The sequence below is a fragment of the Lagenorhynchus albirostris genome, chromosome 13 (assembly GCF_949774975.1).
Source record: "Lagenorhynchus albirostris chromosome 13, mLagAlb1.1, whole genome shotgun sequence".
In the NCBI taxonomy this organism is placed as follows: Eukaryota; Metazoa; Chordata; class Mammalia; order Artiodactyla; family Delphinidae; genus Lagenorhynchus; species Lagenorhynchus albirostris.
In genome coordinates, this window is record NC_083107.1 from 70602517 (window position 1) to 70618280 (window position 15764).

The following is a 15764-nucleotide window of genomic DNA, read 5'->3' on the forward strand; positions in this document are numbered from 1 at the left end:
CAATCTTACACCTAACCTAATTTTAGTTTACACTGCTAGACCTGTAATAGGCAGAGTGTTTTTTAATAATATAAGGAATTTCTAATTCTAAGCAATGTCCAAAAATTCTCGAAAATATTAATAGCTATTTAAATTCATTTCCATGTTCATTTTTAATTGAAATAGGAGGTTAAAGTGATAAAAATACTTGAAAGTCACTCCATATCAAACACCATTTCAAAACCAATAAGGCATCCCTCCTTAAAACAGTAAAATGTGATTTGACTAGCATGATAGAGCTATGACTTTTCTTGCATGAGACACTACACTCCAACTAATAATTAGTGACTACAATAACTTTTCAGGAGCCCTATCATATCATAAAATTATACTGAACTAGCAAAATCCCTAAATCCCTGGTTTTCCCAAATCCACGCTTTTGCAGCTTGTTTAAACTAGAATTCACTTTCCTTTTCAATTCTGATTAAAAATCAGTTTCTGAACTCAAGCTTTTGGTTTCACTCCAAGATGAAGAGATGGAGGAATCCTGGCTCTCCTGTGAGTTAATTTCAAAGTACACCTTATTAAGATTCATTTTCCTCCTACAAAAAAATTTTTTTTTGGTGTTTTATTTTGCTATGCAGAGTTTTTTATTTGCATACGTATATATGTAATAACAGTTTACACTTCACAGGGTTACTGGGATAGTATCTGAAAATATATATTTAAGTATCTATCACATTGCCTGCTGCATAGTAAACACTAAATATTAGCTATTATTATTATTATTATTACATTTTTGTTTTCTCCTATCAGCTTTCTTTTCTCTTAAATTCACTGATCCCATACTCTGTAACTGACCACTTTAGCTATGCCTCCTCATTTAAGATCATCTTCAGAACAATAAATGGTTCAAGGCCTTTACCAACTAACTGATGACAGATGTTAAACTGAGCACCTCTCAACTGTGCTTAATCTTGCATATCACCTTTTGGTTTCCATAGCATCCAGGTGTAGTTTGGAGAGTATTTCATCTTTCCACTCAAAGCTTTCAGGATCGGATAGAAGAGTGAGTTTCCACCACACACATTTATTTTATTCTTCAAAAAATATGTTTTATTTCTTACCAATAAACTAGTCCATAAAAGCAAAACAGTCAAGTAACTGGTTATTCAATTTCAATAGCTGTGCCATTCAATAATTATATTGAATAATTATATTGTCATTTAGAAAATGGAAGAAATTCTTGTGCCTCTACAACCTTCAGTTTCCAAATAGTTTAATATAATTTCCAAAAATACCATTAAACATATGTTAAAAGGTTGTTTCAGTTTATTGCTATACAAAATAACAAGCACATGGGATGGAGGGAGCAAGGCAGTGAAAGACAGAAAAATAGCACAGCTTTCAACTAGCTACACCGAGTTTTCAGATGGTCACCTTCCACAAACTTCAGGAAAAGGTTATCTGTAATTATGAACAATCTCTTTCTCTTGAGGGTGAAACCAAAAATTGTCCTCCTTACTGAGGCGTATATGCCTCCTTTCATGAAGCTTAGCTATCTTACAACATCATAATGTATTTTGCTACTGGCCAAAGAGAAATGTAAATATCCCATGGAGTTGGGACAAGTTACATTTTCCCCTAAATTGTTCCTACCTCACTCCCTAGTAGAGAAGTATTATTTTGGCATCCAGCTCTCTCGGTAATCTTTCTCAAACTGAGAGACTATTATAAGCAAGTGCCTTACAGAGAACACAAAGATACTCATTAAACCACCACAGCACATTATCATCAGTTTTTCCCCCACGTCCCAGGCCTCGGGCTTCTTAAAGTAACTACGCCATATTCGCCTCTCCCCATTTAAAAAATTAATTAAAGAAATAAGAACAATTTTTAAAACAAAACTGTGAAGTAGCTTTCTCTTAAACCAAAAGGCATATTTACTAGATATATGTTATGTGCTGGACAGTGTGCTAAGTGCTTCCCCTGATTTTATCTCAGGAACCCATGTAAAGTCAAATGAGAAGTAATTGTATGACAGGTGTGGGGGTGTCGGGGGAAGAAGATCAAAGAGTCACAGAGAAATTCAGCAAATAGGACCAATGGAATCAACAAGTAACTCAAAGTCAAACAGACCAGGAATAGGCTGCTTGCAGATCGGGAGATAAATCTAATTTTGAAAAAAAAAACTAGAAGCTGTTACTATACACTTTATTCTACTTTTTTTAATTGAAGTATAATTGATTTACAATGTTGTGTTAGTTTCAGGGGTACAGCAAAGTGATTCAGATATATATATATATATATATATATATATATAAAATATGTATTCTGAATATAAAATACATATATTTTATATACAATAGTGTGTATCTGTTAATCCCAAACTCCTAATTTATCCCCCACCCCACTTTTCCCCTTTAGTAACCGTAAGATTGTTTTCTATGTCTGTGAGTCTATTTCTGTTTTGTAAATAAGTTCATTTGTATCGTTTTTTTTTTTAGATTCCACATATAAGTGATATCATATTTGTCTTTGTCTGACTTACTTCACTTAGTGTGATAATCTCTAGATGCATCCCTGTTGCTGCAAATGGCATTATTTCATTCTTTTTTTATGGCTGAGTGGTAGTCCAATGTATATATGTACCACACCTTCTTTATCCATTCCTCTCTAGATAGAAATGTAGGTTGCTTCCATGTCTTGGCAACTTTAAATAGCGATACACTTTATTCTTTGGCTTCTAGCTTCATACTAAGTCAATTCTTAGTTTCTTGGAGTACCTTGTATTTATAAAGGAGTAAATTTGACTGGACTCTGGATTCACTAAATATTAAGACAACTTCCAAAATCAAAATTACAAATGAAAACTGGTATTTAAAAGTTTAAATTCTAGCCAGTACACTAAAACAAACAAAAGAAATAAAGGGTACAAGGATTAGAGTGAAGGGGTTAAAAATAAAGCTTATAAGGAGATATAAAAACCAGAGAAGCGGGCTTCCCTGGTGGCTCAGTGGTTGAGAGTCCGCCTGCCGATGCAGGGGACACGGGTTCGTGCCCCGGTCCGGGAAGACCCCACGTGCCGCAGAGCGGCTGGGCCCGTGAGCCATGGCCGCTGGGCCTGCGTGTCCGGAGCCTGTGCTCCACAACGGGAGAGGCCACAGCAGTGAGAGGCCCGCGTACCGCAAAAACAAACAAACAGAGAAGCACAGACTCTAGGGCTAGAATGCCTGGATTCAAATCCCAGCTCTGCCACATACCAGCTACACAATGTTGGGCAAGTTAATGTCTATTTCACTGGAGCTCTTCCCTGCAAGGATCTAATGGGTTAATACGCATAGGTGCTTAAAATAGAGCCTGGTAAACAGTAAGCACTATATAGTAAAACTGTCATTTGTGTACAATATGGTTTTGTATATATATATCCCAAAAGACTCAAGAAATTATTAGAAATAAAAATTCGGCAGGTTGCTAAATACACATAGTTCAATTGTATTCTTATAAGCCAAGAAAGAGAAAATGTAAATTTCTGGACCTTTTTCTTATGGAAATTTTCAAAAAAGCTTAGAGAATAGTATCAAGAATTACACCACCACCACCCCACCCTCCAACACCACAAGTGCCTAGCTTAAACAAAGATCAACTCATGGCCAATCTTGATTCATCCCCAGCCACAGCCTTCCCTCTATTCCTGATAATAAAGCAGATCCCAGACAAATCCTTGCATCCATCAACATTTCACTATGTAGCTCTAAAAGATGACTCTTCTTCAATGTAACTACATGCTGTTATCTATCACACCTAAAAATTAACAATAATTTCTTAATATAAAATATCCAGTGTTCAAATTTCCCTGATTATTTTATAAATATTTATTTATTAAAATCTGGACCCAAATAAAGTCCAAACATTGCTATTAATTTCAGTTTTCTTCCTTCTTTTCTCTTGTTTTGTTCCTCACAATTTATTTGTTTAAAAAAAACCCAAGTTGTGTGTCCCAAAGACTTCCCCATAGTCTAGATTCTGCTGACTGCATCTCCATGGTATCATTTCACTTGTTTCCCTGTCTTCTATGTTTCCTGTAAATTGGTAATTGGAGCTACAGGCTTGATCAGATTTAGATTCAAATTCAATTTTTTTGGCAACGATACTTCACAGAAAGGATCGTGAACTTTCATTAAGAGAAACCTAATGTCCAACTGTCCCGCCTCCTGTGATGTTAGCAGCCACTGATGATCTTTGCTTACGTCCTGGAATTCATTATGAAATGGTAATGTTCTATTTATCACCCCTTAACTGTAAATAGAATACTACTAACTAGAATACACCTGAGAAAAGAAACTTCCTCTCCTCAACTACTGGTCACATTCAGGTATAGTTGGTTTCTTAGCATACTCCAAAGAAAATGAATGAGTTCTTTAAAGTATCATCATGAACTCATCAGTTTAAACATATTGGATGTGATTGATTATATATTGTAGTTATACTTACTAATGCTCAAATTGTCTCATCTTTGGCCAGACAGAGCCCATTCAATTAAGCACCTTCGTTGTTTTGCCACCCCCTATGATAGCTTCCTTGCAAGATGTTCAAGGCCCCAGCTCTGGAACCAGCTTTAACCATAAGCTGCTTTCCATTTCAACTAGCTCCTTTCTTATTCTTTATTTCTACTAAACTAAAAATGCCTAATTCTTAATTATAAATCAACTGTGTTATATTGAATACATTCTGAATATTATGATTGAACATGGACCCAGAAATTATAGAAATATTTCCTTCTCAAGTCTACTTTCAGCATTCCATTCAATGTCCAAAAAAGAGCATATCCCACTCAAAACTGGATGTTAAATGCTTCAATTTGAGAGACTGGAGCAACAAGATTCCTAATATATTCTCTGCCGGCATTTTGGCTCTAGAAAGTATTTCTTCATGTTCTATTTCAAAATTTAGATGTGGTTTTTAAACATGTACAATAAAAATTCACTGGTTGTTTTTTCTTTGATAACCCAATAAAATCATCAAGTGTGGGGAAATGGTCAAACTCTTAGATAAGAATTATTGTGCATCATAATTCAGACTTTTATAAAATTCTTATACCTCATCCTTAACATTGAAACTCATGATACTGTGAATATGAAGTTATAAGTTCTGACTATTTGAAAAAGTAGATGTAAGTTTATGCCTCCTTGAAATCATAGAAATGGCATTATCAGTGGTAAAGAAACATTCTTCTTATTTTACTAAAAAGCAAATTAACAAACATGTAAAGCCCTGTCACCCTACACAGCTAGCACACATTGCTGTGGAAAAGCAGGATCCTATATTTGCTGACCATTTCTTCCCAAAATCCTAAAAAGACACGGTGTTAGTGGCCAAAAATTGCTTACATCCACAATTTTTACTGGTTTTTTTCAACATTAAATCACAACCAGAAATCACATTACTAAATGCCAAACTTTTTCCTCTGGAAAAAAGCAGGATATAAATTTATATCTTGGTGCAATTTCTTTTATTCACAGACCAAGTGCACCCTCTCCTACAGCTAAAGTTGTTGGGTTTTGATCAGAGGAGCCAATGCAACTTTTCCAGACAACAATGGCTTTAAAAAACTAACCAACCACCACCACCACCACCAACAACAACAATAAAACAAAATATCAACAAAAAAACTCTTCTGTTAGTGTGGATTTCTCAGTGATTAAACAGTAACACATCTCTATGAAGTGCTGGTATGTCCTCAGCACATCAGTGCTTTCATCCAACTGAAAAACAAAAAATTCTGCTAGCATGCACATGACAGTAATTGCTTTTCCAGATGGTATGCCTTTGATAAGGGATTTTTGCCAAAAGCTCATTTTACTTTCTCTCCAAGCATAATATTTGTCGTTAAGTTTGAAACTGGTTTGACAAGCTTCTCAGTAGTAGTGTGAGTTGACCTGTTTTTTGCTAGGAGAAGGATAACTGTGAATGATACTTCAGTAGCGTGGTCTTCTCTATCTTTAGCAATAATGTGCATTAATCTAACACTGAAAAGCATCATTTTATATAATTTTATACACTTTTTTCATTTTTCATCAAAAGTCTAAAAAGTAACTATTAAAGAAAAGGAAACTAAGACAAATATTAATTCAATTCCTCAGGGTAGCATGAAAGTAGAAGAGCCAAAGCTTGTGCTCTTTCCATCACACCACAGAGAAAATCATGGTGGCAAGGGAATACCTATTCCCTCAATTATACCTTGTTGAAATGTTTTCAAATGTTTTTGTGAGTCCAAACAAAATATTTTTAAAAGGTACTGTTTTAACTTAATGTAAACTATAATCCAAGACATCACCTTACAAATGTTCTAGGGCCGTAACTCGTACTGATTTTGTTTTGTTTTAATCCCCCTTCCCAAAAAAACAAAATCCCACTATCTCAAAATCTTAAAATCTTCTCAAAAAAATTTTAAGAAAATATTGTCAAAAAAAAAGAGGGCTTCCCTGGTGGCGCAGTGGTTGGGAGTCCGCCTGCCGATGCAGGGGACGCGGGTTCGTGCCCCGGTCAGGGAAGATCCCACGTGCCGCAAAGCGGCTGGGCCCGTGAGCCATGGCCGCCGAGGCTGCGAGTCTGGAGCCTGTGCTCCACAATGGGAGAGGCCACAACAGTGAGAGGCCCGCGTACAGCAAAAAAAAAAAAAAGAAGGAAAGAAAATATTGTCAAAATGTATTATATAAAACTTCTGAGCACAAGTTTGTGAAATTTTGACTTCATTTTTGAAAGGGAAAATGACAAATATTAGTTTGCAAATGCGCGGGGCAATATAAGAAATTGATGAATAGAAATCCCTAATTTAAGGATTTAAGCAACCTAATTTGGTTATATGGCACTTTCACAAGTAGAACCATAGATGGGTGACAACCACAACCAATTAGTCACCAAATTCAATTGATCAGAATTTCCTACTCTCTTTTTGTTGACATCTGAATACAGAACTTAACTATATTACTTAGAAAGGAATACTAAACTATGATTTTTATGTGCTCATTTCATAATTGCTTTTTTTTCTTTTTAATTATTTTATTTTTGGCTGCATTGGGTCTTCATTGCTACGCATGGGCTTTCTCTAGTTGCGGCAAGCGGGGGTTACTCTTTGTGGTGCGTGGGCTTCTCATTGCGGTGGCTCCTCTTGTTGCGGAGCACAGGCTCTAGGTGCGCGGACTTCAGTAGTTGTGGCGCAAGGGCTTAGTTGCTCTGCGGCATGTGGGAACTTCCTGGACCAGGGCTCGAACCCGTGTCCCCTGCATTGCCAGACAGATTCTTAACCACTGCGCTACCAGGGAAGTCCTCAAAATTGCTTTTAAATGGTTTTCAGATGAGAGTATTTAGCCTCCCTAGACCCAGAGTAAACATTCTGAGTGAAAGATGTCTTCAACTTCATTCATAATGAAGTTATAGAATAATTTATATCCTTCCACATATTTAGACTTATTCTTCGCAAAGCCTGAACATTCAACTAATGTTGTTAAATGAAAGTAAGAAGGAAAGATAGCTTTAAAAAATAAGGGAGGGGCTTCCCTAGTGGTCTAGTGGCTAAGAATCCGTCTTGCACTGCAGGGGATGCCAGGGAACTAAGATCTCACATGCCACGGGGCAACTAAGCCTGCGTGCCACAACTAAAGAGCCCGTGTGCCGCAACTACAGAGCCCACGAGCTCTGGAGCCCACGCACCACAACTAAGAGCCTGCACGCTGCAACAAAAGATCCCGCATGCCGCAACTAAGACCTGGCACAGCCAAAAAATAAAGTACATCCAAATTTTTTAAAAAGGAAAATGATTCTGGTAATAAGTCAAATTATATATTTAATATCATTACCATTTGATTCAAACTGACACCAAAAAATTTTTGAAAAGTACAATATACCTGCTAGCTGCCAGAGAAGTCTTAAAACTTCTCATCAAAACAACCTCTTTTTCATCTGCTATTTGACTCGAGGTAACTTTTCTTTGGCAAAAACTGCTCAATTATACCACCGCCTTCTAGAAAGTAATCCATTTATTTTAACTGAAGCAGTCTTAGGTTTTTCAATATGGATTCTTATATTTTAGAATTTACTGTTTTACATATTCTTCTTCCGAAACAGAATAAAATGAAATTTAAAATCCAAGTAATAAGTGATACATTTTTCTCAGATTTTCATCTTCTCTATATTCTAGCAAAATTAATTTACAAACCTCTATAATGTATACAGAGAACCAACCAACTCTGACTGTCCCTAAAAATAATTATCTTTCCATACTTTCTGCCTATTTGGAAAAATACAATTAACACGAAATTATTTTGTTTTTAAATAAACACCAAACTAACTGTACCCTCTTTGAAATTTATATGTATCTTAGAAAAATAGAGACCACTATGTTTTCTGTTGATACTATGTTTCCTTTGATTGTTTTCAATTGTCTTATGTAGTCTTTAAAGTGGACAGCCACCCAATGATTTGGAAGTATCATTTGACTCTTTAATTACACGCCTGGTTTTTCTGATCTAAGTGAAACTAACCCGTCAGATCCCCAAGGTCCTATAGAAACAGTCTACAGGGAGTATAAGTGACATTTCTTGGTGAATAGAAAACTCTTAACAGTAAGTTTAGGAAAACAGGAAAGAGAGGTTTCCAGATCAAACTAAAGGACAATCACTAAGATCTCTTGTATCATGTAAGCACAGTTGGTTAGAGTGCTGAATTCAATTGCTCATCTCAGAGGGTCATGACATAAATAAAATAATTATTAAATTGACATTTATTTATTCCAGTTCTTCTATACTGAGTGTTAATCTGCACTCAGTGTATTTCTTTATTTTTAATGAACATTTTGATATATTTTCTTACATTTGTGTTTCTTCTTTTTTTTAATAAATTTATTTATTTAGCTTTGGCTGCTTTAGTTCTTGCTGCGCGCAGCTTTCTCTAGTTGTGGCGCGCGGGCTTCTCATTGCAGTGGCTTCTCTTGTTGCGGAGCATGGGCTCTAGGCGCGTGGGCTTCAGTAGCTGTGGCACGCGGGCTCATAGCTGTGGCTGGCGGGCTCTAAAATGCAGGCTCAGTAGTTGTGGCTCACGGGCTTAGTTGCTCTGCGGCATGTGGGATCTTCCTGGACCAGGGCTCGAACCCATGCCCCCTGCACTGGCAGGTGGATTCTTAACCACTGTGCCACCAGGGAAGTCCATTCTATTTCTTATAATTGACATGCTTTCCTAATTATAAGGATGACCTCCCTTTAAAATCTGAATCTCTTCTCAGATTTGGAGGAACGTGTGTGGGGGGGGGGGTGGCCTCTTCCCCAAAAGCTAACCATTCTAACATAAAAACTTTTAAACTTATGAAATCTATATAGATAGAAATCAGCATTATAAAATGACTGCCAAGGAGTCAAATTAAAGTAAAACTGTACCTCGAATACCTTAGAATAAGTAGAAGTTCTAAATGTCGGTGTCTTCATTTGGAAGCAAAAATTCTTACTGCCTGATCTTGCCTGATGGTCCTTGATTTTTATCATCAGAGTCGGTTCCAGTTACATCCCATTAGATCTAAAGTAGGAGAAAAGAGACATTTGTTCTACTGAAAACATTAGATTTTAGATACTGTGACACATCATTGTTTCCCTATAAGCATACAAAGATTCTTATACAGATGCTTTTGTTGTTCAAGAAATTCTAATTCCCATTCTTGTCCCTACCACAGATTTTAAAAACTGAAATTAAAGAATAAAGGTTAAGTAAGTAAACAAATATAAAGTTGATAAGCAGTAATTAGTTACTAGCTTTAAAAAGGTTCTGATCCCCAAAGGAGGTATGCAGCAAATTGGGCTTTGCATTGGTAATTCAAGGAGGCAAGAGACCTAAGCTACTGACTCACTCATCAGAGTTGCTGAAGTCACCCCAGCAGCAGTGGCCTCAGTACCCAGTTGCAGGTAAAATGGAACAGTAGGAGGAAACAGGATTTCCAGCAGAAGATGCCTCTACGATAAAGAAGCACCCAATATGATGGCTATCATACATTCCTGGGTCCTTGGCAGTAGGACGTGACAAATTGTGGACTTTCCTAAATTAATGGTAGTACTGTATCTTCCCATTCTACCTCAAAGCTAACCCCAAACAGTGGGACTGTGCAGACATCAGAGAATGCTTAAGAAATGTGAGCCCTACTGGCTTTCATTATTTAAAGCCTAACTGCTTTAGGTTTTACCACCCAGAGTTAAGTTTTCCACTAATATTCCCTTTAGATTACAAAGACACAGTGGATCAGGCTCCAGAGACGATCATTACACCACAGGTCAATTCAGGAATCTTGCTAGTTACTTCTACCTGTGGCTCCCATCCCTGTCACCCTTGGGCTTTATTCAAAACATAAACCATTGTGACTACCTTTTCTCTTGTCTTCATGCCCACAGTGTTCTCTTTGCTGTCTCAGTCACTGCATGTGTTCCCCAACTGCCGCCCTTCCTTCCAACCTTTTCCACAGGGACCTCTGGAAACCCCTTTTACATAGTAAAACAAAAGACCTCTACATCCTCAACCTTATCACTGAACACTACTTTCAACCACTGGGCTAAATCTGGCTCTTGGAAAAGAACCCTCTAGAGTGAAGACTAAGGCCATAGGAATCAACCTTGTCCACAGTAACATTTCCAGACCCTACCTCACAAGCAGTCCCATCCCTTCCCTCATGGTCATGCCATCTGGCTGTCCAACCCTCTTTTTGACTTTGTCGTTCAATATTCCACTCTATCTTTTCTAACCGGGGTCCAGTCTCAATCCCTTAGATGCACTCTACCTACACTCATCTTTCCAGTTCTGTGTTATCACCAATCTCAAAATCTTGGTTGTCACCCAAGCTATCAGTCCACCAAGTACGTTATTTTCTTTCTTCCACTTCACCACTCTCAAATTCCTAATCCTGGGTCAATTCAATCACCTGCTAGAGAAAAAACACACAACCACGTGGACTGATCCTGCTATAATATTAAGGTCTTCAAATTTAGTTAGACACTGAACGCTATCTATGTCATTAATCAGATCCTTCTCCCGTAACGCACACTGCCTTTGTTCCCAAGTGTGCAACTCTCCCTCTTCCAGCCCCACCTGGGGTAGAATGGGAAAGGAGTTTTATGTTTTCCTTAACCACTTATATTGTAAAAATACTATGTCTTTCATCTACTTTTAACATTTTCTCAGTCTATCGCTGGCTTTCAATACAAAAGTTTTTCTTTTCACGTGGCCAGATTTATCCATCAGTGCATTTTTCACTTCTTTTATTATTTCTTTGCTTAGGAATTTCTTGATAACAGATAAATACTCTGATTTTCACTTTTCTGTGGAATAAATTATTTGAATACTTCATTCCAAATGATGTATGGAAAGAGATTTAACTCTGAACTGACCTGTATTCCAAATTGCCAGTTTTCCTAACAACATTAAGTAATTAAGTAAACCACCCCTTGATTTATAAATTTCTTCTTATACATTTCATTTGTCTACAACATGGTTGATTTCTGGGCTATAACCTATTTACGTAATGTAATTATTGTTTCTTTATATGTTTTAATTTGTAATAAGAATATTCTTTGGTATTCTCATCTCCTGTTCTTCCTGACAATAGTTAGATACATTTTATCAGTTTCCAAGGATATGCCCAGTAGTTTCATGAGTAAGAAATTGTTCCCCAGTCCACTCTCAGCACTCTGTGTTTCTGTTATAGTTGCTGCCTAAACACAATGCTCCTTTCTGCTTTGAGGGATCATCCACATTGGGTCTAGACCCCAAACCTTTCTAATCATGCTAGAAAACCAGCCTTTCTATATATTTATTCATCTAGAGCCAGATTCATAAAACCTTGATCTTTGCAATTCTCCATGCTTTGTATTTACCTTTTCATCTGTAAAATCTGATTTATGTAAAATAAAGGTATCGCACACACAATTTTTATTTCATAGGCCAACATATTTTATCAGCTCTAAAGTATTTTTCAAATCTTCCTGTTATCTTTTAAGATTCACATAATGTTTATTAACTTTAACTTTTCTTAATATATACTACATTCACATGAATCAAAACTCAAAATGATGTAAAAAGGAACATAACATGTTTGAGAAGTCTCATTTGTATATCATCCACTTGCAGCTCATGTTGTCCTTGCTTACTACAGGTCACCACTTTTATTAGTTTCTTGTATGTATATCCTTCTAGTAATTCTTTATGCAAATACACTTAACTGCAAATATAATCTTATTCTTCCTGCCTTCTTACACAAAATATTCAGTTTTGCACCTTATTTTTTTTCACTCATTATATCCTGCAGATTTACCATGTTAGGATATGTTTTATCACTGTTTTTTAAAACTCCATGATATTTCATTGTGTGAATATATACTAGCTTGTGTAACCAAGCCCACAGTTCTAAGAAATTAGATTCTACAAATTTAAGTCTTATTTCTGAAAATAATTTAGTTCAAGAGCAATAACTGTACACAGGAAACTATGTGGTATGATTTCACAAATTTTTATTATATTAATAAATGTAAGTTCTCTTGTATATTTCTTTATCTCAAGTTTACTTTATGATCCTACCTAAAATCTATCAACCATAACAGCCATAAACTTTGAAGGTAGAAGGACAGTTCTCAGGTTGAGAGGTCTCGAATTCTGAAAGCTGCTCAACCTCAATGAAGGTTTCAACGGGTCTGCAAAAATGAAACACAGCTGTACAAGAAGCAAAGCAGTTGTACAATTCAAGAAATGTTCTATTCTACTTAGTGGGATCAGGAAAAGCTTCATGGAGGAAGTAGTCCCTTGGGTTCAATCCTAAATGACAAAGTACTCAAGAGGCAAATGAAGGCAAGAGAAAACATTCAAGAGGGATCCGAATAAGCAGCAGTTTGAAATAGCAAACCCTGTGAAGAACTCTAAGTAGTTCCACTTCCACCTAGAATGCAGAAAGCCACAAAAGAATGTTTTCCCACCCTAGTGAGAAAAAGCCAGATTTATAAAATCAAAACTTCTCTTGAATCTAATAAAGAATTGAAGTCAGAAGGCAACCAAGTAATTTAAATACCAAAGAGGGACAAATTCCTCCAGGGAGAGGCTGTACACACAAACTGTTTTACCTTTGGCAGGTCATCAGAAGAAGTGGCCTCCATACACGTATGTAAGAAAAAAAAATCAGTTAAGATTTTAACAAATTCTTTAAGACCAAGTATGAACTACTATGTCAGTTAGGAATGGTTGAGAACCCCAGACACAAGGAGAGTTTACACTCAGTTGCAAGTTCTTCTACATGCCTCAACCAGATTCTCACAAGAAAGGTTAGAGGTAGGACAGGAAACCAGAGAAAGCCCTTCATCACTGAAGCAAGTGTGTACAAGGTGATGAGTACGGGCCTGAAGCTCTGCCTGCTTCCCCAACCTGTCCCCAACACAGAGCAAAAGCCTAGAGCCACTGGGGGAAGGACAGAAAACCCTCTCACCCCAGGGTCCAGGCAAAAGTCCACTGCTTCAGAGGAGAACAGAAGCAAAATGCCTCTCCCAGATGGGGAGAAAACACTCTTAAGCTCCCAGACACAGGCAAAGAAAGACACATTGATGCTATGAGAAAGTAGAGGCAAAAAAACCCCCTCTGCCACTGTAGGGGAGGGGGAGAGGAAAAAGTCTTGGGCAAAGGATCCTGCACCAATACCAACAGAGATGTACTACTACAAGGGAGGGAAAGGATATTTCTGCCCAAGACCAACCACAAATGTATGAGTGTTTGACCACCACAGGGAAGAGAAAGCAGGAAAGCTAAGAAAGTCCTACCACTGATACCCAGGAATGTAGGGCCTGACCAGGATTGAGTCTGCACCAGAACAAAACAGAACTTTGCCCTGTCCCACAAGCGTAGCACTGGGTAACAAGCAACAATAATCTATCACTGGGAGAAAAACAGTAACATGAAATCCCTCTGCAAACAGATGTGCAAAGACTGTTGAAAGATGAGGGTGATACAGGATCACAGAAAAATCCTGTAGTACCACATGCCACACTCTAAACACAAGGCAACAGCAGCCAAATGGAGAAATGTGAAGCCTGGGGTACACTGAAGGTAATGGTGGCCACAAAATCCAAACCCACCTCACTTCAAGATTAGATCGACTCAACCTCTGAGAAACACAGCCTGACAGAAGAGGATCACTTCAGTCTCTCCTATTCTTCTGTACATGATGATGAGCATTAAATCACAAACTATGAAGCATCCACAAAGGCATGAAGAAATAATCCTTTGTCAAGAGATAAAGTAATCAACAGAATCAGGACTGATTCATTAACTGAAATTATCAAACATTCTAAAATAACTGTTAGATGATCTAGTAGACAAGATGGATAACATGCATAAAAAGATGGAAATTTTCAGCAGTGACATGGAAACTTTAAGATAGAAAAGCTAGAAACAACAAAAGAAATTTTGTTTACATTAGAGAAGAAAAATTTCTTTGGCAGCCTCAACGGCAGCCTGGACACAGATTAGGAAAGACTCAGTGGACTTAAAGACAGGACAATAGAAATAATACAAAATGAAACCACAGTTTTAAAAAACTGAAGGAAAAATACAGTTCAGGGCATCCAAGAGCTGTGGAACTATATCAAAATGTATAACATCCATTTAATTGGAGCCCCAGGAGAAGAAAACAAAAATAATAAGATACAAGAAATACATAAAAAGATAATGGCCAAGAATTTTCCCAAATGAATCTAAGACAACAAACTAGAGAGCAAAAAATCCCAGAGAACCCCAATCATGATAAATACCAAAACACGCACACACAAACAAACATACACGGGTATATCATACTCAAACTGTAGAAAAACAAAGATAAAAATCTCTAAGACAGAGAAAAAAGAAAGACTAGATACAAATAACAAAGATTAAAATTTCCTTACCTTCAGAAAATTATACAAGCCAAAGACAATATTGAATATAATACCTTTCAGGTACTGAAAGAAAAAAGAGCTGAACATAGAATTCTATAACCAGCAAAAATAGTTTTGAAAACTGAAGGAAGAAAGAAGGAATTTTTTGACAAATAAAATGAGAGAATTCACTGCCTGCAGACACCAGAAATGTTAAAAGAAGTTCCTTAGGCAGCAGTGAAAATTCCCAGGTGAAAATTTGGATCTACAAAAAAGAAATGAAGAGCATTAGAAAGAGAAGGTAAAAATAAAAGACTATTTTTTCATATTTTATTGATTTTAGAAGGTTAAACACGAACTAAAGCAAAAAATGATAATGTAGTGTTAATAACATACATAGAAATAAAATTTATGACAACATAGTATAAAGATGGAAGATAGTTGTTGAACTATGCTGTATATAAGGTATTACATGACACATGAAGTAGTATAATATTATTTAAAGAAAAAATGTGATTTTAAAAAATGTGAAAAAAACTATTATAAGTTAAAGATATATCTTTTAAACCGTAGAGTAGGGGCTTCCCTGGTGGTGCAGTGGTTAAGAATCCGCCTGCCAATGCAGGAGACACAGGTTTGAGCTCTGGTCCGGGAAGATCCCACATGCCGCGGAACAACTAAGCCCGTGTGCCACATCTACTGAGCCTGCACTCTAGAGCCTGCGAGCCACGACTACTGAGCCCGTGTGCCACAACTACTGAAGCCCAAATGCCTAGAGTCCATGCTCCCAACAAGAGAAGCCACCACAATGAGAAACCTGTACACCACAATGAAGAGTAGCCCCCGCTCACCACAATCAGAGAG

General features: G+C 37.0%; 1 protein-coding gene across 5 annotated transcripts in view; it reads right to left on the reverse strand.

The window, feature by feature from the left end:
* The window catches only part of NCOA1 (nuclear receptor coactivator 1), a 262035-nt gene that overhangs the window by 188726 nt on the left and 57545 nt on the right, over positions 1–15764 (reverse strand). For 4 of the 5 annotated variants that reach the window (XM_060168750.1, XM_060168748.1, XM_060168753.1 and 1 more), the window contains exon 2: positions 9420–9546. The gene's annotated coding sequence lies outside the window, so the exon portion shown is untranslated. Of the gene's footprint in view, positions 1–9410; positions 9547–15764 lie in introns of all 5 variants that reach the window. The other variant, XM_060168749.1, reaches the window with a different exon arrangement.